Source organism: Rhinolophus sinicus, linkage group LG13, assembly GCF_036562045.2.
Source record: "Rhinolophus sinicus isolate RSC01 linkage group LG13, ASM3656204v1, whole genome shotgun sequence".
Lineage (NCBI taxonomy): Eukaryota > Metazoa > Chordata > Mammalia > Chiroptera > Rhinolophidae > Rhinolophus > Rhinolophus sinicus.
This window is the reverse complement of record NC_133762.1, coordinates 30088275-30115947: the sequence shown is the minus strand read 5'-3', so window position 1 is coordinate 30115947 and position 27673 is coordinate 30088275.

Genomic DNA, 27673 nt, shown 5'->3' with positions numbered 1-27673 from the left:
TCCTTTCCTGTTTCACTTTCCCATTGTGGGACCTCCACTTCCCAGATAAAGTCCCTTCACTTGAATCATGTCTCAGAACCTGGGAGAAGTCTGACAGGTTTCAGGGTGCCCCACCCCAGACTATGCTGCTTTGGCACATTGATTCTTTTGTGCTAAAGGCACTTGAGAAACTGCAAATGCAGGAAGGGCTCTCTGACCTGCCCTTTTCTACCTAAAAGCAGGTCATAAAATTTTCCACGAGAAAGGCTCTGTTTCCAACAGAAAGACGAGAACATGTTTATCAGCAGTGGTTTGGCATTCGAGCTGAAATGTGTGTGCACATACAAACTTACGGACATAACCCTTAGCTTCCACTAGTTTCCCCCCCCCAATATATCTCCTAGTCAACTCCCCAAAATGCACTGCCCCCTTCCCCAAAACCGCATTGTCTTGTCATTTCTTCACAAATTTATCTTTTCTTTGTCTAAAAGGTAGAAAAGTTTCGGCTCTGGTCACTTCTTTGAGTCTTCATTCTTTTGTGAAGGCCCCACATACACATAAAAATGTAATAAAACTTGTATGCATGTCTCCTGTTACGTCAATTTAATTCTTGGCCCAGCCGGAGAACCTCAGAAGGTAGAGGGGAATTTTTCCTCCCCTGCAACCCAAAGTAAGTCACGTATGTGCTGAGTGTTGTGCCTGAAGCTCAGGGTCAAGCCAAGTATAAGGTGGGAATGAGAACAGCTTCTATTCCCTGAAGGTTGCCCTCCAGAGCTCCAGCCCCATGGACCTACCAGCACGGGAAACACCCCCACTTGCTCCAGGGGAAAATCATTATTTAGAACTTATTAAGCCCCAACAGTAAGTACTGGATGGGCCGGGGAACATCCATCAGTACTGAATGCAATCTGAAAAAGTGATGTCCCCATCTGCCCCCAGCCACCTGCTCTCACACCTGGGAACAGCTCCATCATCCATTCTTTCTCCCAAACCAGAAACCTGGACACCATCCTCCCACTTTCCCTTTCCCTCCCCTGCCCCCAGCTTCCAGCCAGTCACTAAGTCCTGCCAATTTGACCTCCTAAATCTCCTGGAATCCATCACTTCTCTCCATCCCATAACCGCTGAGCCAGGCGAGGCCACCACCATACCATCTCTGGCCTGGACCATGGCAGTAACCTCCCCGCTGTTGTCCCATTTCCACCTTGGCTCCCCACAATCCTCTCTCCACATCGCAGCCAAAGGGATTGTTCTTTTGAACTGCAACTCATAATAGCAACAATTGACATTTAGTGAATGCTCACTTTATGATGGGCACTACTCTGATCCTATGGCGCCCCAATTTAAAACCTTCCACTTCCTGTGACAAAACCCCCAGCTCCCTGCTCGAGCCTACAAGGCCCTGGATGATCCGGCTCCCCCTTTTCTCCGCAGTTCCTTTTCTCACCATCTTCCCTGTTGGCTCGACCCCAAAGGGTCTCTTTTTGAACAATGGTGTGGGTCCGTTTTCCCCTTTTATTTTCCCTTGAAGGACTGATGTCAAAGCTAAACACAGCTGGACATTTGTTGAAGCAGGGAAGACAGATATTATTCAGCAACCATTTCTGTATAAATCAGGACACAGCCCAGGGAAAGCACTGAGCTCTGTCCTGATTTATACAGAAGTGACTGAGCATTTTAAAGGGGGAGTACAGAGAGGAATGCGGAGGGGAGAGGCAGGGCTTGAACAGAGTCAGGGGGACAAAAACTTCCACAAAGCAGGGAGGGCCTGTTGGCCATGTGAAACCCATCAGGGTCTGCTCACTGCACCTTCTGGTTTCACTCCTGTACTGACCACCACAGAGCCTGGGAGACTGGGGCCCTATCCTCAGGCATTGATGGAACAAATGGTAAATTCACTTGGCAGCCTTGAGCTTCTCAGGCACTTTCAGGGGGGCTCAGGTCATCCTAGGGATGTGGCCTTGAGCTGTTAGAGGCTATGTCAGTGTTTCCTCAAGTCTTTATAGGCCAAGGTTGAGGCCTCAAGGTTGAGCCAAGAAGAGGGCTCAGAGGTGCCGGGCTAGTGGGGTCAAGGAGAGAATTTCATCACTGGCTTTGAATGTCAGGGCCAACTCCTCATCTCCAACCCAATCCCACGCATTATCTTTCAAGGCCCTCTTATGAAGCCCCCTCCATCAGGAGGAAGCCTTTCCTCCTTGGGGCTGTCACGGGGGCACCCGGGATGAGTATGAGATGAAGGGCTGTTCAGTTTATCCCCTCTAACCATCCACAGGTACTTCAGAGCAGGACCCAACACACAGTAGGACCCAACACACAGTAGGTACTCAGTGAATGTTTGTTAATTCATGAAGCCATCCAGTCTTTATCACAAACGGCTAATGCTTCCTTCATAACGGCCTTCCCCTGGGGCCTGCGGTTGATTGGACAATCACTCCAGCCCTGGAACAAATCACCCTCAGGCGCTCGATAAAACTATTCAATGAAAGCTGCTGACAAAGGAGCTGATTGCGCTGCTTTGACCCTGAAAGTAATTACATGCACCAGCATCCATCTGCCTGTGGGGTGGCCTGGAAGGGGATCCTCACCTCCATGCAGCTCTGTCTTCTAAATAAACTCCAAAGAGCATATACATTGTCGCTTCCCCCAGGGTTATTGTAGCTTGTTAGAAATCAAACAGAGAACGAGTGAGAGTGTAATGGGCACGTGCAGACACCTTCCCAGGCTCCAACTCTGTTCCCTTAATCATCTCCATCTCAGGCACCAAACACTGACAGCGCCCTGCGCCTTAAGAAGTCAGCAGGACAGCCCGGGATCAAATGACTGTTCACTCTGCCTTCAGCCCATCACTATCTTGTGCACCCATCAGCCAGCACTGGCTCCATGACCTTCTTCCTCCCACATCATTCTTGATGCTTCTGTCTCTTCATCCATAATCCATTCATTCATGCATCCCACAAGTACTAATGAAGCACCTATGAGAAGCAAGTAGACAGTGCTGGGTTTATACTAACGAACACGATCCCTGCCCTCATGGGGCTCGTAGTTTAGAGCAGGAAATGGTGATTAACCAAAGAGACACACAAATGTTCATTTTAAATTCAACACACCTTTATTAGCTGGGTTGTGTTTTGTTTTGTTTTGTTTTGTTTTGTTTTGTTTTGTTTTGTTTTGTTTTGTTTTGTTTTGTTGCCAGGACCTGTAGGGGAGGAATGCAGCATAGGGTGGGAGGTCACTGACGAACATGCCCCAGGCGGCCTTAACCTTCCTCTCAGTTTGACTAAATGTTAGACAGTTTCTTCCTGATTATAGGCTCCTGAATTTCCTTTTCTTAGAGCATTTACTTTAAAAGCTTATAATTGTAAATTCTTTCTCTACCCCTTTGAGATGTAAATCTCCTCCCAGCCTCTTGCCAGTTTTACAACCCAGAACCGTCTTTCTCAAAACGACCTGGGAGCCATCCCCTAGAAATGTAATCATCAAGAAAGACAGTGCTTCTGTCTCCCAGTCTCTGTGGGAGGGTAGGAGCCTCACTTTGATAAGAACTGATTAGCAAACACAAATGGCCCCATGATGTAGACAGATGTCCTCCACTGGTTTTCCATTAGCTCACCCCAGAGCTTGCAAGCCCTCCTGCCTTTTATTTCAATGGAGTTGAGTAAAATCTCTCTCCACTATTGCAACAGTATTAAATAAAGTCTTCCTTGCCTGCTTAACTCTGTCCAGGGAAATTTTTTCTTTGGCATAGAGAAATGAATAAAACATGGGTCCTGCGCCCAAAGAATTTAAGCTCTGAGTAGGAAGACAAATTAAAACTTTCAAAATTGGAGTAAATGCTATGAAAGGAAACCAGGGGACGCCATGAGACGGTATAACAAGGCAAACAAATTTAGATGAGAAGAGGATCAAGGAAGAGCTCTCTGAGAAGTGATATTTAAGCTGGGACAAACCTTCTAGGCAGAGGGACCAGGACACAGAAAGGCCTTTAGTTCAAACATTCAGCTGTCCCCACATCAAGTCCTGTTACATTTGTACATGTGTCTCTTCTTTCACTTACCAAAGCATAGCTCTGACTGTGTGCTCCCTCAGCTCAATAACCATCCATGAATCCCAGGTGCCCCCAGAATGAAGCCCATAGCTCTTAACTTCCTCAGTCTTAGGTCAAGATCGTGTTTAATCTGGCCCTTTTTACCTCTCCAGCCATACGGAGAAAAGCGTCTTGGTGAAATGTAGTGTTCAGGGGTGTGACAGAGGAGGGAGCTTCTTGCAGAGGCAACTAGAAGACAGCCTAGGAAGTAAGAATGCAAGAACTCACATGATTGAGTCAATTCATATAGTCAAACTACTAATAGGAGAAAAAGCTGTTCTTTCTTAGTGGACCAAAAATCCATTCTTTTGTTTTATTCTGTGACACCAGGACTTTAAGCAACCAGAAAATAGAAGCTCGGTCTTTGGTGAGTTTACTTTCCCAAGCAAAAGAAGTGCCTGGTGCATGGCTGTCCCCTGGGACTTCGCTAGCCCCGGAGCCCCCTCTGTCCCCAACGGACCCATCCCCACAGCTCCCACGGCTCCTCCCACTCTTTTGATGGGGAAGGAGCATCACGGTCACCCTTGTTTGGGGTAGAAGTGAAGTCTTGGGCCGGCCCGGTGGCTCAGGGGGTTAGAGCTCCATGCTCCTAACTCCGAAGGCTGCCGGTTCGATTCCCACATGGGCCAGTGGGTTCTCAACCACAAGGTTCCCAGTTCGACTCCTGGATTCCCGCAAGGGATGGTGGGCAGTGCCCCCTGCAACTAGCAACTGGCAACTGGCCCTGGAGCTGAGCTGCGCCCTCCACAACTAAGATTGAAAGGACAACAACTTGACTTGGAAAAAAAGTCCTGGAAGTACACACTGTTCCCCAATAAAATCCTGTACCCCTTACCCAATTAAAAAACAAAAACAAAAACAAAAAAAAAAAAAAAAAAAGAAGTGAAGTCTTGATGCTATTACATCCGGACACCCAAGAATGCCTGAATTCTGCCACCCTGCAGGATTCCTCGGGGAGCCTTCATCAGAGAACAGTCACCAAACAGGAAGCACCATATCCTGCTGTCATGAGCTGGGCACACGCCTCGTGCACACAGCATAGAACTGCAAGGACCCAAGACTGGAGCACAGCTGGTGGAGCCTCCGCTTCCCTTAGAGCTCCAGGAAGCACAGCTGGCAGGAAGGCATGCTGGCCTGAGAAACCTCCTCGGGATGGGAGCAGTGATTTACATGCACCCACTGCAGCTTTGCCCACAGCGCCCCATGAGCCAATCACTGTCCTGTCCTGGCCTGCGACCTATCAGATGGCCGACTCCTCCCCCTCCCGGGTCCCTCTGACCAGTCTTTTCCAGCTCTCTAGACCTGCTGGCCCTGAGCACAGGGTCTCCCGGTCACACCTCCATCCTGGGTCATACTCTCCATCCCAGAGCCAGAACCTTTGTCTCTTCATCATCCCTGAAACACTCTTCTTTCTTCACGCCTAAGCCCGGGGCCTGCCTCTGAGCTCTGGCAAGGGCTCAAGCACTCATCTCCTTCCCCTGTCGGGTCAGGAGCTGCCTAAGGCCAGGCCTGCAGCCTAGCAACCCTCTTGGCCTTAACTCCTGCTTCTGTGATAAGCTCTATTTGCATCCCATCAAGGGCAATGAGTTACCATGGAGAGAGGAACAGGACTTTTTTTCTTTAATTCAATTAAGCCACATGCTGACTGCGATACTTTCTCCACTATCTAAGGCAGCAGGTACCTCTGCAATTACTTCCCCTCCGCTGAGGCTGCACACCAGCTGGGGGGCTCCAGGAGATAGAACTGAGGTTGTGGAATCACAAGGGCAATGTGATGGGGGTGGGGACAGGCAGGGGGACTGGGGGACTGACCAGGGAGCACCTGAGAAACAGGTCAGCCAGGAAGGAGGCAGCACAGGTGGCCCAGAGCAAACCACATCCAGGAACCAGCTGAGATGTGACTTCCAACTGCTTGCATGGGCTTTAGAAGGAAGGGAGCATGTCTTAATTTGGGTTCCATCAAAAGCAGATCTAGAGACAACGGGACCAAAGGATGTCCTTTCCCCTAAGGCCAAGGAGATGTGGCTGGGATTCCAAGCCATACAGATGCCTGGAGGTGCCAGCTGCTGGGGGCTGAGCTGACCCTGCCCTGGGGGGCCAGCCAGAAGCTCCTCGGAGTCTCCGAGGTGGCCCTTGGGTCTGTGGGCTGCTCATGGTAACCTCTGCCCCATGCCCGGAGCCAAGGGAGTGAGGGGGAGTGCGCCCCAGGAGCCCAACGAGAATGAGTGGTCATCAGTGACAGACACCCCGGCCCCCAGAGCAGGCTTCTCAGGAGGGTCCCGAGCAGCAGTGCGGCCACAGCACCGAGCTCCTGCCATACTCCTCCCACCACACACACGAGGGCAGCAGAGAAGGCCTCTGAAATAACGGAGGGGACACTTCAGAGGGGCTTTGCTATGAGCAAGAGGCCCAGTAGGGACTAATAGCAAGACAAGTTAATTGTAGACGGAATGGTGCTCTCATTTCACAGCACTGGAGAGAGGTCCAGCTTATGTTGTGATAAAACAGTTTATGGGGAACAAACAAACTGGGGGTAAATTTGAATGTAAGAAGGAGCAACGTTTTAAAGTTTCGTATCATTAGCAGAAGTAGATCAATTCAAATCATACAGCAGGAAAAAGAAGCCTTCCCTCACTGTGTACCCTGGGTATTAAAAGAGATATTATGTGTAAATGATCTGTCAGAGCCAGTTATATGGTCAATATAATTACCTTAAGAGACGATTGCTATTTAACCCCCACCCCCACACACACTCTATGTCAAAATTATTTCCAGGCACAGAATAATCAGTAATAATCTTTACTTTCCTGATTTGTGCTTTAGTTTTAAAACCACTAGCAATGATCAGTTATAAAGGAGAAATTCAATGTTACATACATGTTTTTCAGATTCAATAAAATACTTACTGCAGGAACTGGAATTTGCACTTACCAAACAAAAACTTTCCAGCTCACAACGCACACCCCATTTCACCATTCTAAATTTTAAGCACAAAGAAGAACTCCAAATGGTCATAAGGAACGATAGAACCAAAGTGAGTCACATTCAAGTTCTGCATCATTTAATTACTGGGCTATCAATGTGGACATTGCATCGACGGCTTACGTGCAGAAATATGTACACCACAGGCATTAGAGACCTGACCTGCGCCCAAAGTGACCTTGAGTGATTCTGAATCCTGAGGAACTTACTTTCAAAATGAGCACGTGTAGCGAAGCCCATGTATGTAAAGGAATGAGAGTATCATGGGAAATTCTGTGGATTAACTTCTACATAAGATACAATATGTATGAAAGGATAAGTGGTTAAAATATGCTAACTTGAAGCTTATGTGTGTATTAAAACGCAACAGTAACCACAGCAAGTTAGACGGTAGAACAACTGAAGATTTCCGGGTGAAGGAGTGTTTTACCATTGCTATGGTTTAGACTTGCCAGCGGAGCTTAACAGTAGAATAAAAAGCAGACTGGCTTTGTCAGTCTCATTATTACGTTTAACTGCTCTACAGATGATGCTCCCCGCTTTCGCCTGTACCCAGGGCAGCACCCCATCGTCCTGTGCTACAAGTGACTGGAGCCCCTTCCGTTTTTCCAGGGAAATCATTCCTACTTCAAAAAGTGAAAATAGGTCTCGTTTCCTGAGTGCCTGCCATTGCTTTATATGTATTCACTCATTCTGTTCTCAGCACAAGTCTATTCTGCGGGAGGCCGTCATCACTCCCACTTTACAGATGAGACCGCACACGCACTCGGAGGCTTAGGTATTCCAAGTGGGAGCGCTCCGAACACGGTAGGTGTGGGGCAAACATTACTAGAGCTGGCAGTCGTCATAGAGAAGACGGCATGGATTTGGACACGACCATGGACTAGAAATATCAGAGAGGAAAAGGAGGGTAGATGTTTATGAGGCTGTTGAAAACCTGGACAAAATACCAGCGCCAAGTTCAACAGCGCCAACATTCTGTTACCAAAATGGAGCCTGTGAAGAGAGCCAAACGGTGTGACCATGTTTCCCAGTGCCAAGCGGCCAGCTGCCAGAGAAGCGTTTCAGCTCACAATCACAGAAAATGTGTGGTTGCAGAGAAATAGCTTCGGTGTTCTCCAGTCCCCTGGAAACCAGCAGCCTGCAGCCCAGAGCCAGGTTATCCAAGGCTTGCGGGTCTGGCAGCCTAGTCAGAGGAGAGAACGGCAAGAGGCAGGTAATCACACAGCTGCCCACACAGATGCCCACCATGACCCGTGGGCTGCGTATGAGGCGATCTGGAAAATCCATGAACCCCTCCAGAGAGGCAGTAAATAGGGAGAATAAAGCTGCTCCTTACAGAAGCACATTTAGTGAACACACACGGCTTGGGCTGGAGACGCCCATCTTTTCCCCTGTGGTCTTTCATTTATCCAATGCATGGCCCTAAAGCCACTTTTCTGCCCACTAACGTGTAATGTATAGTTGGACGGTTACTTAGCTGGAATGGGGTGCAGAGAGAGGCTGTCACAAAGGGGCCCAGAGCTAGAGTCCCCAGCTACCTACAGCTGACCCTGGGAGCGGCTGGACAATTCTAGAAGGGACTGGTCCTGGAAGGTCACGAAGGTCACCCTTCCATCCTGCGCTAGAATGGCCCTGTAGGCTCTGCTTTCATGCCTCCAAGGACAGGGCACTCACTGCTTCTTGCAACGGCCTGTGGCCCTCACCGACGGTGAGAAACGGCAGACTATTGCCCAAGTGTGCCACGCTGCCCTGGTCTCGGTGTGCAAGCCTGTGGCCGGGAAGGTCTTCCAAAGCCCACCCGCAGCGAAGCACCCACCAGGAGCCATCCTCCCAACCGAATCTCCCCTCCCCTCCCCATGTTGCCCAGCCCTGGTTTATAGCACACACAACTGTCAGTCTGTGTTAGCCTGTTTTATAACTACCTGTCTCACCCATTTCACTCCTTGAAGGCGTAAACTGAGTTCCCTCCGTGACACCTCACCTAAACAGATGCTTAAAAATCCTTTTGTTAAAAAATGCAATTCTCTAACAACATTCACTGAGCTCTCTCAGCTGCCCCGCATGCCCCTCAGAAAGAAAGGCCTGGCTTCCGGCTTCTGTGCTGGACACACCCCACAGAGCATCAGACACCTCCCCCTCCCACACCCTGACCCCAAATACAATTCCCAGCCTCACTCCACCCCCAAAGAAGAGGAACTCAAAGCAATAGTTTTGGGCTCTCAGGTCAGCTTTCTAATCCAATCCTCTGTGGATGTAGTTCTCAAACTTGATCCTCTGGAGGGCATGTTAAGATACAGAGCTTCTAACTCAGAGGGTCTGAGGTGGGGCTGAGAGTCTATACTTCTGACGAGTCCCCCCAGGTGGCGCCTGGGGCCACACTTTGCGAACCCTGGTGGTTCAGTGCTCTGCTGAGGACAGTCCTTAGAGGAAATCCTCAGCCACAGGAAGGGCTTGCCTATGGGCCATTCCCAGGAGGAGATGTGGAGGGCTTGGGCAATATCCTGCCTTTTCTTACCATCCAAGACGTTGGGAGCTGTTTGAAACAGCACTGAGCACCTTGGAGGCATGCAAGCAGAGGGTACGAGACTATGTCACACACACAGAGCATCTCCACTCTTGCTTTATCTAACGCCTGCTTGTATACCTCCAGCAACAAGTGGCTCACTACTTGCCAAGTTAGACTATCCTGTCTTCAGTTATTTCTTATTTGTCATGCAGGGAAGCCTGCAGGGTCTCTGCTCCCGCTCCCCACATAAGAACGCAGGATATGGTAAGGCCAAAAAGGAACACCCACAGAGCCATAGGTAGGGGAGTCATACCACCACAGTCTCACTGCAGGCTGGGTTCACTGGACGTGCGACCTGCTGTCCGTTTTCTCTGCAACCGACCGACGACTCTCCTCCACTCTCCTCCGCTCTCCTTCGTAGCCACAGCAGTTATATTAGTGGCCAATGACTCAATGGCTACAGCTGACGGCCAATCAGCCACAGCTGACGGCCATCTACTACCAGAGCCAGCACCCCTCCACGTGAGGCCGAGAGCCTGTAAACTACTTTCTGGGGCTCTGCCCCCACATCTTATATAGAGTGACTTGTCACCTCCTACCTAGGTTTGCCAAATAAAATACAGGACACCAGTTAAATTCGAATTTTTTTATAAACAACGAATAACTTTTTAGTTTAACTATGTCCCATGTAAATACAGGGATTTTATTTGCTAAATCTGGCAACCTTGTACTACTACCCATCAGGTCTCCAGGTGTTTAAGCCAAATTCCCGCCAACCCTGAAGCAGCCAGGTAAGCTCAACCTCAGGTGCAGCTACTTCCTCCAGTTCACAAAAACCATTTAAGTCAAAGCCAAGAGCAAACGGTGTCAGCTTCGGGAAATACACTTGGCCAGAAATGCACTTGGAGCCTGGGTCTTACACCCAGTCCAGGGGTTGGTTGCTGTCAGGAAAATAACATACCACCTGGGCTCCCCAGGTGTAGGCCTCCTTACCTGGAAGCAGACAGACCTTTATGCTGGAGCCCTGTCAGACTGTCAGCACCTCGTCAACCATCCACAACTACACCGTAAGTAACTATGAGAGCCTAGACTAAAACCTGCTTCTTCTGATTCCCACACTTTAGCCTTTACACTAATTCAAGAATCATTTACTAAAAGGTGACCCCAGGATCTCGTATAGGTAGGTGCTAAGTGATAGAGAAACCTTCCTGTGCAAGACTGGTCATTGCAAGACTCCAAATACCAAGAGTCAGAAGAGTCCTGCCCACTTTGTGACGTCCCCTTACAGAGCGGCTGGTCAAACCACCTCAGTGAAGAGCAGAGACGGAAGGGACTTGCCCAAGCTCCAATTCAAGTTGACAGCAGAACTGGTGAAGAATCTAAGTCTACTGACCTCAGCTCAGGCCTTGTCCCACCCTGCCAGGGCCTATTCCAACCTGGCAAATTAAAACTGCAGAGGTATGCCATGTTTCTGCCACGGAATTTGCAGCAATAAGAAAACTCTGACAATATCAAGCACTGGAGAGGACGTAGAGAAAATTATACTCTCCGGATGCTGCAGTTGGGAATGTAAATTGCTAGAGCGATTTTAGAGAGCAATTGGTAACTCCTATTCAAATTGCAAGTACACATACTGTATACCCATGACATGGCCCTACAGAAACACGCCCCCAGGTGTGCAATGAGATCCAGGCACGGATGCTATTGCAGCCTTGTCTGTCATGGTGAAAAACTGGGAATCATCGAAACATGCAACAAGATGGCAATGAGAAACAAAACATGGCTTATTGACATGACAGAACACCTTGCTGTGGTTAGAAGGAATGGATTACAGCTGAATGTATCAATGAGAATAGAGATCACAATGGCCTTATGTGAACAAGCAATGTGTAAAGGGACCCGGAGCAAACGTATATAAATACTGAAACATCATATAAACTTATATAAATATTGAACATTTTCACAAGACAATACCATGTATCTATTATTTCTAATACATTATATGTGTATATAAAAATACAAAGGTTTCAAAGCTACTTATTTTAGAAGATTTTCCCAAAAGGAAAACCCAGCTATTCCTGATAGTCATGCTAGTAGCTGATTCTGGGCAAAGGGTAACATTTAAAATTTGAGGGTGTCAATCAAAGGGTGCTTCCACTTTGTCATGTTTTATCTTTGATTAAAAATCTACTTGTAGTAAATACAACAAGATGTTCCCAGTTATCATCCCAGCTGTGGGCATCCCCATTCTTTACTTTGTATTTTTCTTTTGTTCTAACTTCTCAGGGAAAAATAAAGAGGCTATTCTGAGGCGCTGCTCTCTGCTACTGCCCCCCCCCCCCAACCCAATCCACGTAACTGACAAATACACATTTCCCAGATTTCAATAATCCATCACCTGAGCAGGGGCATGAGTGTAGAAAAGGCTCCATCCTTAGGGAGTAGGGAAGAATGCATCCCGTCCAGGCTACAAGCTCCCTCCCTCTATCCTCACTAGAGATGACCTTGGGTTTGAACGAAAATGGAGAGGGCTTGATGCACTGGATGTTTCTCCCCATCTACTTCAGAGAGACAGAGGGAACTTGCACCTGGCTCAATAATTTCTCAGAACCTGAGCATGACAAGATGGACCACTTCCCATAGGTATGCGCTGGGAGTCCAGCAACGACTCTCCATGACCACCCACTGGTGGGTTTGAGGTGAGGGAACTCATCCTAGCTTGAGGATGGTAAAGGGGGCTTGATTCCCATTAATCGGAGGGTAAAACCCTACTGTGCACACCAAGCACATGGGGATCCTGTTAAAATGCAGACCCTGATTCAGTAGGTCTGGGGGGAGGGAAGGCAGGGGCTGGGGGCGAGGCGAGTGCTAGGATGTTGCATTTCTATCAAGATCCCAAGTGTCTGTGTGGGCGGGCCCACAGACCACACTGAGTAGCAAGTCTCTACCTGGCCTACTGTGAACCGCCACCTGCTGCTTCCAAACACAAGCATGAGCACTGATGGTGTCTGATGGTATTGGGGGACAACCAGGAACACTCTGCCTGTCGGTCCCAAGGGAGATGGCCACAGGGGGACCTTGTCAAAGGCCATGGGTTCTGTGAAGGCGAGGAAGGGGCCGGGGTTGGAGCACAATGTGGCTGGGGTGACCAGCTGTCCTGGTTTGCCGAGGACAGAGGGGCTTCCCGGGATGTAGGATTTTCAGGGCTAAAGCCAGAAGAGGCCCAGACAAACCCAACTATGTTGTCACCCTGACAAAGCTCGGTTTGGAAGACGAACTCGTGGTGATGGAAACGAGAAAGTCCCTCTCTCTGGGAAGAGGGAGGGTGGGGTGGGGTGGGAATGGACTGGAATGGAAAGCAAGGGAACTTCGTAGGTTGATAGAAACATTTTCTGCCTTGGGCACAGAGGTGTACGCAATTTTCAAAACTCATGGAACTAAGGATCTATGTGGGGTTTTTTCATTTTATTACATTTATTGCGATGACAGTGGTGAATAAAATTATATAGGTTTCGAGTGTACAATTCTATAACATACCATCTGCATACCACATTGTGTATTCAACACCCAAAGTCAAATCTGCTCTGTCACCGTATATTTGACCCCCTTTACGATTGTCTATGTGTTTTATTGTATGTATAGTATACCTCAATAAAAATATCTAAAAGAAAACAAAACCCGCCTGGTCTACCAACTCCCCCTAAACCCTCAACTAAATCTTGGCATCTGGCAACCCACTAGCTGGCCCAGAGGAGACCGTCCCTGGTGACCCACCCGGCTATAGGGAGGAAGAAGCTGAACCTAAATAGCCACTCCCAGGCACAAACACTTTTCACACATAGCAGCCCCCGTCACCCCCCCCCCGAGTGAACATGTCCCCTCCATGGGACCTTGAATTTGTCCCATTTAGTAACTCTTCTTCCTTCTTTGCAGGAGAGAGGAAAGAGATGTGGACAGAGGGGTGACGTTTTTCTTCTTTAAGATAACAGAAGTTATCTTAAAAGGTAAGTGTAGCCAGTGAGAGGTTGTGTGGCCGCGGGAAGTGTCACCAAAGTCTGTCCCCTCCCTGCCTTTCCCCTGCCCGAGCTTACCCCCAGCCGCTACCTCCTCTGGACATCACCCAGCTCGATCCATGCAATGGCGATCACCTGGAGAACTTGTTAAAGCAGGATGGCTGGGCCCCAACCCAGGGTTTCTGCTTCTGTAGGTCTAGGGGGCCTAAGAATCTGCATTTCTAACAAGCTCCCAGGTGATGCTGACGCTGCTGGTCCAGGGTCTGTGACTTGAGAAACATCACTTCAGACTTTCAACACGATTTGCTAACTGACAAATAACCAGCCCTAGAAGGAGAGTCACGCAGGACTCCCTACCTGCTTCTGCAGCTCTCTCGGTGGCAGAAACTTTTTAGGCAAATCTTTCTTTTTTCTGAGACTCAGCTTACCCATTTGTAAAATAAGGATAAAACCAAGCTCACAGGACCATGGTGTGGATCCAGTAAGATAGCACAAGCTTTCCTCAGAACCATGTTGGAACCCACCTCTGCCTGTAAGCCGACGTTGCCTCCCCGCCAAATCCATGTTGGTTAGTTCCCTCTGGACTCCTCCAGCCATAGCCAATCATGGGACACTTAACACAAACTGCCTCATGGGGGAGGGTGATGCATTCCCGCAAACCATTTCTGTGTTGAGACCTTGTGCGACATCCTAGGGCTACAGAGATGGGGAGACAGTCGTTCCCAGACTGGTGGGGAGACAGACGTGGAAAGATGCATTTAACACACACGTCGTGGACGCAGACAAAACACAGTGCAGGGCCCGGCAAAGCATGGTGTGCAGTTATCATGGCTGCTGGAGCAGAGTCCACAAGGCTTGCTGCTGGAGGCGGTGCAGGAGCCAAGGACTGAAAAAGAAGCAGAAGCCCATCTATCCCTCATTTCCTCGAATGGCTTTAAGTGGCTCCGCTCAGGGACCTGCCCGACTCTCAGATCACCGATGTGGGCACAGAGCACATGTGCCATGAGTGGGTCAGGAGGCCTGGCTCTCTGCAATGCCTCCCGGGAACAATGCCTTGTCTGACCCGTGGCCTGAGAAACCAAAGCAAGGCCATTCCATAGACTGCCCTACTCTGATGGAAGCAATGCAGGCAAACAGTGAATTCTCCAGTTAAAACACAATTAAAAGGAAAAAGGCTCCCTACTCACGTCCATGCCTGGTCTCTAGCTCAGTCACCAGGCCACCACCTGCCCCCGCTCAGGTCACCCCTGAGCCTTTGGGTCCCAATCACTGGCTCCCTGAGGACTGGGTCCCAAACAGCTCTTAAGTTATTCCTATCTTTAAAAAAAATGTTAGGTTGGTGCAAAAGTAATTGCGGTTTTTACGGGGTTTTTTTTTTTCTTTCAATCTTTCAAGCCACAATTACTTTTGCACCCACCAAATAAAAATAAAATAAAAAATACAAAATAAAAACGAGACCAACTCCTAACCCTTTCAGGGAGATGTGAGAGAAAGGGAATCTTTCCTAGGACAGGGTACACCACGTGACCTGAGGCCAGTTAATTCACCCAATGGGTCTCAGTGTCTTCAGCTGTAAAATGGGGATAAAAATGCCCAGCCTCAAGTGTGTGGTGAAGGTTAAAGGATATCACATGAGTCAAGAGCGTGGCCCCCAGGGGGACAGCACAGTCACTGTGTCCCAACCCTTTCATCCCACAGGATTCGGGTGACACAGAAGGAACCATGTGGGAGCGAGAACACCTGCTCAGCAGGACCGTCCCTTCAGCTGCCATCTCCACACTGTCGCTGCCCTTCCGTGGAGTGCTGGAAGCGGAAGTGTGAAGGCCCCAATCCTCTCAGCTGTTCTCTTTGTGACTCAGCCCTGGGCAGTAAGAGTGGAAATATCACAGGCAGAGAAGAACCTATCCTGGTGACATTTAAAATCCAGAGCGTCTTTCACGGCCCCCGCCCAGGCTGTGTCTCATCAGCATCCATTGCTCAAAAACTTCGTGGAGCATTTCTGTCGACTTCACATGGGGATAGCACTTTACAGTTTGTACAGCACTGCCTCAGACCTCATCTTACTTAATCCCCTCAGCAACACAGTCAAGGAGGAAACCAATGCTCAGAAAGGCCAGATCGACTGCCCGAGATTACGCAGCCAGTGTGTGAACCCCAGGCTCGCCTGGCTCACAGCCTCGTCTCTTATACAAAGTCACTCACGATGTGAACAAGGTGAGTCCACTGCTCCTCTCGGCCTTCGGACCCGTCCTCAGCACCAGGTCTGAGCTGGGCCAGACACTGGACAAGGGCCTCGAACTCTCCCGCACCCACTTGCCTGCCCACAGACATGCAGTCCAGCCGGTGGGGCCAAGAGCCCGGAACACCCCACCCAGGTCCCCCTCCCCAGGCAAGGCAGCTGGAAGCTCCCTAGACAGGCTCCCCACGGAGCCTGACATCAGCATCGGGGGCGCCCACAGGACAGGCCCATTGGCCACTGTCCCCCTGACACCTTTACCCCACCAGGCTTAGCCTCGGGGTGAATTGACAGACAGGCCTGGATTTATATCCCAGCCTGACCTCCAGCATAAAAGATCCTGCTAAAGGGGCCAAGAATTTAACTGACCACACCTGTCCCTGCCTCCATGGTCACCCCCACATTGCTCCTGGCTCTCTCTAGTCTGACCAACCTTCCGTCACACCCTTCCTTCCCAGGTCTTCTCCCTGTGCCCTCCGAAACAGCTTTTTTAAGTGAACAAACTCACCCTCACGCTTAACCACTTCACCAAACACTCAGCAACTGCACCTTCTGTCTCAGCTGAAGCTCTCTGTCTCCCAGAACCCCACTTTCCCTGCAGCCTCGCCAGCTGAAGTGGCTCCCGCGCCCCCTCCCCCACATCCACACACCTTAAGGTCCAAAGTTGCATGAAGCATCCTCATGGGTCCTCACTGCCACTCCTCGGCCACGGCTTTCTTGTAAAGCTGGCTCTTCAAGCCCTGTCCTCCCCACCTCCCGTTCCTCAGGTTCAGGCCCCCTCTCCACCTTAAGCCCTGGCACCTTCTAGGGAAGGCTTTCTCAGCCTCGCACGACTGACATTTTGAGTCAGCTCATTCTTTGTGGCAGAGGCCACCTGTGCGTTGTAGGATGTTTAGCAGCAGCCCTGGCCTCTACCCACCAGATGCCAGTAGCACGTCCCCCCAGTCATGACATCCAAAAATGTTTCCAGACATTGTTCAAAGTCCTCCAGGGGGACAAAATCGGCCCTGAGTAAGAATCGCTGGTTTAGAGCAATGTCAGCATCTGGTCCCCAGGGCCACTGAGTGCCCCAACCACTCCAACCACAGCAACAGTCACTTCACTCTGTTTCGTCCCTCTCCTGGGGCAGCACCGACTTCTCCACTGCCCAGGGCCCCCCAGGAAGCAGGTGGAAGAATGAGGATGAATCCACCCAGACCGACGCCAGGGCCCAAGAAGCTTCACCCGGCCAGGCTGCCTCCTTCCCAGCACTTCCCTTAACCTGTAACTGAACTGTGACTGGTTAATATCGCTTCACTTTGCCCATTGTCTTTTCTGCCTCCTCCACCAGGATACAAACTCGGTAAGTGCAGGAACTGAACTGTTTTCTTCATTGTTCTAGCCTGTACACTAGCACTAGCAGAGCGCCTGGCACAGAGAACAGGAATGACCGGTGTGGAAGGGAGTCAAAGGAGAAAGGAAGGAAGGAAAATAAGAAAGAAAAAAATTCCGAAGAAAGGGGAGAACTCTGCAAAACAGGGCAGGGATTGAGCAGATGTAGCAAGGGGAGTCAAACACAATATCTGTGCCTTGAAATAACATGTAGCTAATAAAAGGAATACTGTATTTACTTCTGTATTCATTGACGGAATTATCCCTAATAAAGCTGACTACTTATACACCCAGCTGTGTACTTATGACCAAAGAAATAGCCAAAAGAATGCTCACCAAAAGGTTAAAGACTTTTATCTCCGAGGAGTGAGATTTTAGGGGGACTTTTGTTTTCCCTTTTACCTCAATTTCTCATAATAAGGATGCATTATCCCTCCAATCAGGAAATGTTATAAAATCATGTTTTCAAAGCATGTATTTTAAGCTGGGAAATGTCACATGAGAAAAGGTTAGGTGGAAAGTGAGATCTACAAAGAAGATGGTTACTGTACTTAGTACATAGCCCAATTAAAACAAGTTCTTAAATTTCATATGAAAAGTACTAAAAAAAAGGGAAAAAAAAGATCAGGAGGAAATCCACGACATTTCAACAACAGTGATTCTAAGGGGCGGGAGGCAGGAATAAGACCCCTCTATCATTTCTCCTTCCCACGTGTCCTTATTTTCCACATTCTCTAGAGCTGCACTGTCCAAAATGGTAGGTAAGTAGCTACTGCCACTTGAAATGGGGCATGTGCGACATGATAGAGGACCTGATTTTTTTTTCTTTGATTTTATTAATTGAAATGAAATGTGAACAGCTTCCCGTGCCTAGTGGCTACAGTAGTTGGGAGCAGAGCTCTAGCGTGAACAAATATCTTTTATACTCAGAAAAACAGTCCTAGATGTGAGTTTTCAGATTCATAAATAAAAACTCAGAACCTCCCAGTACGGCCCCAGCGTCTGGCCCAGTGCCAGCCCGACGCAGCCTTCTGCATCTGTTTATTATGAGCTCTGAATGCCCCATCCAAACTTTTCTTGGCAGATGCATCTTTTTTTTTTACCCTTTTTAAAAAACTAGAGGATGATTTCTTCATTTCTTATTCAGTTTTTGAAAGTGAGGCAGAGTCAATGAACTCTCACGTATTCCCAAAACTGACTTCCTTAGACCTTAACAGAAGGTGCTTAAGTGCACAGATGTTTGCTGGTTTTAAAAGGAGGCCTTGCTGCGCATGAAAAAAACATCCCCCCCCTTTTTTTTTTTTTTGCTCAATTTGTTTTAAGTTGGTAATGAAATCTGTGAATCGGCGCTCCCTTTCTTCTGGGAAAAATGGAATTTTGATCTCTTTTAAAAATCAGCACGCCACGGGATAATGGGGAAATCAGTCTCAATGGCACATTTCGTGTTCGTTTCAGAGCTGTGATGTAAACACGATGATGCTACGCTTTGGGGGTCTTTGAGATTTCTGCCACAAGCAGAGCGGCTCAGGTGGATCACTGCCTGACGTGCGCTTCTTTGGAAGATTTGTGTCAACAAATTGCAAGTCGGCTTGTTTGAAATAAAATCAGGAAGTTGCTAACATCTTTGCACAAAGACGGCTCCATTCTGGGGGCCCTGGGGACGAAGGCTTTGTACTAATCACCCCGTTCTCTCCTAGAGTGAAGCGCTCCGGGAGGAACAGGAAACCCACACTGATCGCTGTCTTACTAGGCACCCACCAGTCACACGCGAAAGAGGTCTGAAGATGTAGCTCCTCGTAGGGGCCAGAGAACAGAGCGGGCACCTCTGGTTCCACAAAATAAATAGCAATAAAATAAAACACTGAACACATGTGTCTGATTCACCACCTGAATGCACGCACTTTGTAGATTCTGCATTCGAAAAGGCAGACCAGGGTAATGGAAAAAGAAAAGTTCCCCCCAATCTCACCCCCTGGAGACAAAAAACCATCCCCTTTTGGAGAGCATTCTCCCACATCTCTCTGGATTCCAACAACTCTCAACTGAGGGCAATTTTATCCTCCAGGCGACATGTGGCAATATCTGGAGACATATTTGGTCGTCACAGCTGGGAGGCGGTGATACTGGTATATTTAGTGGGTAGAGGCCAGAGATGCCGCTAAACTTCCTACAATGCACAGGACAGCCACACACACAAAGAAGTATCCAGCCTAAATGTGACTAATGCCAAGGCCGAGGCTGCTACACCCACATGGATGGGGAGCTCTGTGATCATTACATAATCGAGTTCACATGATGCCAGCGCCTTGTCATCCTGCTTGTGGTCATGTACTGCCCAGTCCCTAGAGGGGGCCGCATTTAATTTTTAACACAACTCTGTAAGAGGAGGAAATATTACAGGTTTTATAGCTGGAGAGACCGAGGCTCAGAGAGGTGAAGTGTCTGGCCCAAGGATGCACAGCAGTCACTTGTGGTGCCAGTCCCAAGTCCAGGTCTGAGGGATTCCAAACTCCACCTTTCCCACCATCTGCCAATTTTGCTCCCTTTCACCCCAGGACCCAGTTTACAAAGGGCAATTATGGACCTCAGCGTAAGACCCCTTGACTCCAGAGAGCTCCCTCACCCTTTCTACCAGGTGAGGCCACAATGAGAAGTTGGCAGTCTGTGACCCGGAAGAGGGCCTTCACCAGAACCTGACCATGCAGGCACCCTGACCTTGGACTTCCAGCCTCCAGAACTGTTGAGAAATGTCTGTTGTTTAAAAGGTACCCAGTTGGCGGTAGTTTGTGATAGCAGCCCCAGCAGCCTAGGACACTTATTTTCTCATTTTTCCTACTTTCTGCTAACTTGGTCAACAGAATGCTTTTAGTTCTACTGGTGATTATTTTTATATCTTCAAAGCACATGCTTTCATGTACATGTCTGAAGTTACCAAACTCAGAAATTAAAAAGTAGCAGTTGACTCCCCTTACGAAAGATAAGAAAATCAGTTCCCTTATACTTCCTCACCCTCTACTCACCCCATCGTCTGGTTTTCACCGGTCTACTCTGGGAACGTTTGTCTCAGCCTTTCACAGTAAAATTATGAGGTTACTTTGTTATGCGTCGTTTTTTAAAAATTAGAATAGGTACATTCTCTTTTATCATTTTTCCATGGTTATTTCAGTTTAATTTTCTATACAGATGATCTCAAAACATGTCACATACAACCACTTCCCTTTCCAGGAATGCTAGATGCTTTTCTCATTGAATTCTTTGTTGACGGAAGCACATTTTCAAGTATTTCCACCCCACAATCATTCCCCCAAGAAGGACGTATGGATGCTGTCCTTCCTAAGTCCCTGAGTATCTGAGTCACGTGGAAATACCACCTCTGGGCATGAGGTGTTGGGTCCCATCCTTTGTCCTCTATTGCCTTCCCTGCTTCGTGTCAGAACTGAAAAGCTAAGGCTGTCCGATTTTTATTTTTCTTGGATGACAACCCGCTTCTGCCTCAATTCTCGTCAGAGTGTTTCTCTATCCTTGAAATATAATGGTTTCATCAGAGTCTATGTCTTACTGTTAGCTTTTTTTTAATCCCCACTAAATTTACCTGGTAACCCTTTTTGAGCTGAAAATACCTAGCTACCTTCACTTTGGGGAATGTTTTCTTCTATTTCCTCTATGAATACTGTTTCTGTTCCATGTGTTTCTTTTCTTATGTCCAAGAACAGAAATTATCCACAGGTTTCCCTCTTCTCCACATCTCAGTGTATCAGTCAGGATCAGGTCAGGAGACAAAAACAATATCAGTTATTTGAATAGAAATAATTTAAAGTAAATAATTGTTAACGGGGTATAGAAGTGTTAGCCAGGTACCGAAAAGGCAAAAAGAGAACAGGAAGATTATAAAAGGAGTGATTGCAAGAAGCAGCTACCACCCTGAGGGCTGGGGAAACACAGCGCAGAAGTCAGTTTTCAAAGGAGTTTGGAAGCCTGGAGGAAGGGCTCTGCAAAGCTGAAAATCTGAGGCTGTGTTGGTAGCACAGAGCTTGGAGATGGGCCCCTTGCGGTTGGGACCAGACCTTACAGTTCCTGTGCCCTAAGCTAAATGCCAAGGCCTGGAACCTGGCAGGTCCCACACAAACAATACTTCTAGGCCAGGGTTCCCAACCTCAGCTGCACGTTGGAAACACCATGGGAATATTAAAAAAATACTGATGCCTGAATCCCACCCCATGAGATTCTAAGATAATTGGGGGACTGCCTGAGCACTGAGTTTTAAAAGCTCCCCAGGTGATTCTAATGTGTAGCCAAGGTTGAGGACCACGGGCTGGAATTCTGTCTGCTCGGGGCCTGCCACCACTTCAGAGAATACGGAAAAGATTAGTGTTCACAGCCTTGGTTTTATAGTGTCATGATAATCACCTAAGAAAGCGCTTTTAAACTAAGATGCCCCGCCTTTCTTCCCCAGAGGTCCTGTGAGGACAGAACCAGGAATGAAGTTTTCAGGCTCTCGCCCTCACGTGGAAAGGTGCTGGCTCAGGTAGTAAATGGCCATCAACTGTGATTGGATGGCCATCAGCTGTGGCTAGTTGGCTATCAGCTGTAACCAGTGAGCCATTGGTCATTAATATAACTGCTGTGGCTATGCCAGAAGCAAATGGGGGCTAGCAAGAAGATGGTGGCTGAGCTAGCAAGCATGGAATGCAGTTGGCATGGCGGATTGCAGCTAGCAAGTGAGGTTGGTTGGCAGAGAAGCAGACGGCAGGTTGCGGATTGTGTGGCTCCTGCTTCCTGTGTCTCCAACCCAGCCGCCAGGAGAGAATATAGTGGTATGACTCCCCTACCTATGGCTCCGTGGGTGTTCCTTTTTGGCCTCACCATGTCTTGCGTTCTTATGTGAGGAGCGGGACCAAAGACCCCGCACGCCACCCTGCATGACAGGTCCTGATTTAATCCATTGGAGATCAACATTGAGATATTTAAATCCCAGGGAGTTCTAATGTACAGCCAGGGTTTAGGTAGAGAAAAGACCCATAATGTATAGTTCTCTTATCAGGAAGTTATGATGAGTAGAGGCCAGACATCAAAAGGAGCCAAAATTTTCTAACATTATGTCAGTATCAAGAATACTAAGTTGGCGGAAAAAAATCTGAGAGTTAGATGATTTTAATAGGGAGCTTCTTCACTATGAGATGTCAGAAATGGAGATGAACTCAGAGGCCATATACGTTCATTTGTTCCACAGTGGAGAGAACAGTAGGAGAAAATTACGAATGTGAGTGGAAAAGATAAGTTTCAATTTCCTGTAATATAACTGCAAGTTCGCTTTGGGCCCCATTGCCCCAGGGCAGCGGTTCCTGGACCAGCAGCGTCAGCATGACCTGGTATCATGTTAGAAATGCAAACTCTTGGGCCCCACCCCAGACCTACTGAATCAGAAACTCTCAGGACCTAGCCATCTGTGTTTTCACAAGTCTTCCAGGTCTGACGCACACTCAAATTTGAGCTCCACTGCCCTAAGTAGTGGCATCTGGAAAAGTCACACCAGAAAAAAAACAAGACCCTAAAAGGCCTGTGTCCCAGGAACCCCTTCAGTAGACAACTGCAGAGAGAGGCTCTCTCTCTCTCTCTCTCTCTCTCTCTCTGTAGACCAACTGCATCACCATGGCAACATGAATGCTCTTGGTGGGTCTCAAGACATTCACCACAAGAACATCTTTTCTTGAGAAACTGAAGAATTTGCATGTAAAATCAGATTCCTGTGCCCTTTGTCTCTGCCTGCATTTGATAACTAGTACCATCGCTCTGCCTTTTCCCTCTGTACTCAGAGAACTCATTTTTGTCTAATTCTACTTTATCCTCTCAAATCAGTGCAACGTCCGCCCAGATTTTGACAATGGATCTCTGATGGCCCTCGCTTTTGCCTACTGTCATGAATTGTGTTCCTTTAGCAATGCTTTCATTCATGCCTGTGCTGCATTCACTTTTTGGAGGGCCACATCAAAGTGTTGACACTGATTGAGCTCCGAATACAGCCCCTGATTTATGTTCCACAATGGATGCTAAGCTACCATCTTCTCCATCCTATACCTCAGCTGGTGGTATATTGGACCCAGCTATACAATCTCATAGCATCTCGTGAGATTTTAGCATGTCCTTGTTTCTTGATTCAACTGTCCCCGGGTAGCAGTTTTTGTTCGTGCTGGGGTGACCAACCATCCTGGTTTGCCTGGGACTAAGGGGTTTCCCAAGAAACAGAACTCTCAAGACTGAAACAAAGAAAGCTCCCTAGGTGCAGCTTTCAACCAGTAGAAACGGGATTTGGTGGATAAACCAGCAAGCTTGCTTCTTGGTGGGTGTGACAGGCAGCCTCCAAGATGGCCTCCAATGACCCCCACCTCTTGGCACTCACGCCCTTATGTAATCTCCTCCCCTTTGTGGGCTGGGCCTAGTGACTCAATATTTTAACACAGTAAAAGTGATGAGATTATCACTCTGAGATTAGGTTACAAGAAGACTGAGACTTCCAACTTCTGGCTTTCTCACTTTCTCCCTCGCGGGCTCTGAGAGAAGCCAGCTGCCGTGTTGAGAGGTGCCCTACAAACAGGTCCACATGGCAAGGAATTTATGTCTCTAGGAACTGTTAAGGGTTGAAGTGTGTCCCCAAAAGAAGATATGTTGAAGTCCTAACCCGCTGTTGGCCCAGAATGTGACCTTATTTAGCAATAGGATCACTGCAGGTATAATTAGTTTAGATGAGGTCATACTGGAGTAGGGTGGACCCTTAATCCAGTATGGCTGGTGTCCCTATAAGAAGAGAAGACACACAAAGACAGACACACAGGGGATAATGTCATGTGGTGATAGAGGCAGAGAGTAGAGGACTACAGCTGAAAGCCAAGAAATACCAAGGATTGCCAGCCATCACCAGCATTACCAAGCTACCCCGAATATATCGTGACTTTTTTTTTAGCCCTCCTTTAAGCTGTTCCCTCTAATTGATATGTCCTCACCCATCAACTTCCTTTTCTTGTTAATTCTTCAGTCTCCACTACGGTAACTGGTAACCAATCATCCAGGTTTGCCCAGGAATGAGGGTGTCATGCAGGGACTCTGGTCCCACCCCCCACACAAGAATGCAGGATATGGTGAGGCCAAAAAGGAACACCCACGGAGCCACAGATAGGGGCGTCATACCACTATAGTCTCGCTAGCGGCTGGGTTGGAGACACAGGAAGCAGGAGCCACACAATCTGCAACCCGCGGTCCGCTTCTCTGCCAACCAACCAACCAACCAACCCGCGTAGCCACGGCAGTTCTATTAGTGGCTAATGGCTAACCGGTAACAGCTGATGGCCAACTAGTCACAGCTGATGGCCATCTATTACCTGAGCCAGCACCCCTCCACGTGAGGCTGAGAGCCTGGAAACTGCTCTCTGGGACTCTGTCCCCACAGAGGGGTTTCCTGGAACACAGAACTTTCAGCATTAAAACCAGGAAAATCCTGAGCAAACCAAGAAGAGTTGGTCACTCCAGCTGAGATGCCATTGTTTTCCATAACAGCTGCTTAGAAACCAAGGACAACAGCCAAACATTTACCCGAGGAAGGCTCTTGCCTACTCCATTCCTACGTGTTCTTCTGCACTTTCTACCTCAGGCCACTAGTCACTGAGAGCTGCTGTGAATTAACAATATATTATAGACCAGAACTAATTGCAATAAATATTTTATTAACTCTCAAGCAAAAGGTTGCCTTCAATTAACCAAGTGGGGGAAAAAATGTGATTATGGTGGTGTTCACATATGCCCACAGTTACCATCACCACTTAGCAAGCTTGTGCCCCAAAAGCCCTCATTAGTAAGCTAATTTATGACATAGAAGAGAAAATAAAAAGCCATGGTGCTGTGGCGTCGTTGATCTAAACTTCCACAAAGAACAGGGAAGGAAGCATAGTACAATTTATGCAGGATTATAAAGCAATCGTTACACATTACGATAGAAAACCCAACCACATTTACTCAGTGTTTGCCAAGTGTGCGATCTCCTATGGAAGTGCCTGGCATGGAAATGCCACCACATTTTGCATGTAGTTGGTACATAATAAATGTTTGTTGACTAAAGTTGTTGAATGTTAGAGCTACAAAGCTTCTTGGAACTAATTCTGCGTGATCATGAGGCTCAGAAAAACGAGGTGACTTTGCCAGGGTAGCACAGCTGCACGGTTAAGCCCAAAGCGTTATTTTAGATCAGGGTTTCCCAACCTCAGCGCTACTGACTTTTTGGGTTGGATAATTCTTTGTTGTGGGTGGGGAGGAAGGCGGTGTTCTGTGCATTGCAGGATGTTTTGTGTGTCTGGCCTCCACCCACTAAATGTCAATAGCAGCCCCCCACCCAATGATGACAACCAAAACTATCTCTCAGCATTGCCAGGTGTCCCCTGCTGTGGAGTGAGGGGAGTGGGAGAAGGGAGCGGAATGGCCCTCAGTTGAGCACGACCATAAATACAGATCAGTGCTTCTCCACGTGTGCCCCCAGATTGGCAGCATTCGTATCACCAGGAGCTTGTTAAAGGGGTGGGGGCGGGGTGCCACTCTGGAGCCACTGAGTCAGACACTCGGGGGAGCAGGTCCCAGCAATAAGGCCTCCAGGTGGTTCACATGCACCTTCACGTGTAAGAACCAGTTGCTGTCAATTGCCTCTTACCCCCTGTCATGTGCGGAGGCCTTCTCGCCGCGCCATCTTTCAGGCGGGGCGGCCTGCGGGGTCTCTGCTCCCGCTCCCCATTACAAGAACGCAGGATATGGTGAGGCCGAAAAGGAACACCCACAGAGCCATAGGTAGGGGAGTCATACCACTACGGTCTCACTGGAGGCTGGGCCCACCGGACGCCGACCTGCCGTCTGCTTTTCCACCAACCGACCGACCGACGACTCTCCTCCACTCTCTCGACTCTGTTCCTCTCTCTTGGCTCTCCTCTTCCGCTCTCCTCGGCCCTCCTCTTCCGCTCTCTTCGGCTCTGCTCGGCTCTTCGGCAATCCTCGGCAATCCTTCGTAGCCGCAGCAGTTATACCAGCGGCCAATCGGCTAACCGGCCACAGCCTACGGCCAATCAGCCACAGCCGACGGCCATTCACCACCAGAGCCAGCACCCTTCCACGTGAGGCCGAGAGCCTGTAAACTACTTTCTGGGGCTCTGTCCCCACGCCCCGACAAGGTGACTGCTTTTGTCCCCATCTAATAGGTGAGGAAACTGAGTCTCAGAGAGGTCACGTGCCTTGCCCAAGTTCTGATTTAGTGATGGCAGAGCCAGGACTTGAACCTGACTCAGTATCACAGCAGAGGCCACCTCTTTTGGCTCTCCCATGACTCCTTAAAGATGGGAGGCAGGGGTGAGGGGAGGCTGGACTGGGACACAGCCTGTCTCTCCCAGACCGTGAGCACTAAAAGCCCAGGCCACCAGCGCCAGGCCCCTCAGCAGTGGCCGTGACCCTTTGGGGTCTCAGGTAATGAAGAGAAGCATCAGAGCCTTATTAAACCTGACTAGATGTACGGAGGGCAAACCAAGCACCTTGAGAGCAAAGGCATAGGTATCTCTAGGCCATCTCCCAAGTGAGCATTCTCAAAGGACGCTTATTCAAAAAATATTTTACCTTCCCAGCTGCCCTCTTTTCTGGGAACCTTCCCCGCTATTCCCATGGTTACTGCAGAAGCCACCATTTCATATGCTGTGACCTCACTCCCCTGGCCACAGCTGGTCGGCTTCGAGTGGGTACTTGACCTAAATTGAACCCTTCCCTGGGATTTTGGACTTGGGACAAACAGAACTGAACCCATGCCTCCTTAGGGTTTGAAACTGTGATATTTCAAATTCTGGAGCTATTGGTCTCCATGTTGTTCTATTACCAGCATGTTAAGTTTCTTTCACTTACAACCAAAGAGACCTAACTCGACAAGCAAGGCTCAAAGAAGCCCCTTCGCCACCATAATCCTCCTGGAAGTGAACGTGATGTTCTTCGTAACAGTCGGGAGACAAGGGGGATTATACCACTGCAACCCTCGTCGGAAACTCAGGTTTGGTCAGAGAAGTTCCCTCCCGTCTGCTCCATGGTCTGTGGCCTCTGACTCTGATCCTTATCTTCCCTGAAAAACCAGAGCCACACCAGATCCCCCGGCCCCAAAAGTTATCCTTGGATGCCCCCATTACGCCCAACAACAATACCTCAAACTGAGGGTAAAATTTCACATGGGAAGGAGAAAGGGAAAATGTGAGTCAAAGGGACTGCAAGTTACTAAAGGATGGAGATTGGTTTAATACATGAGGAAATGCAGGATTTATGGAGAAATCAGAGGAGAAATATTTACTGAAACAGCTGTGACTCCAGACCCTTCCTGCTTCCATGGGAAGGCCAAATTCACCCCCACAATATTCACCTCTGTATAGCCAAACAAAGGTCCTGGGTCAGAAACAGCATCAACGCTATTTGGGTGGGTGGGTGGATGCATGAATGGATGA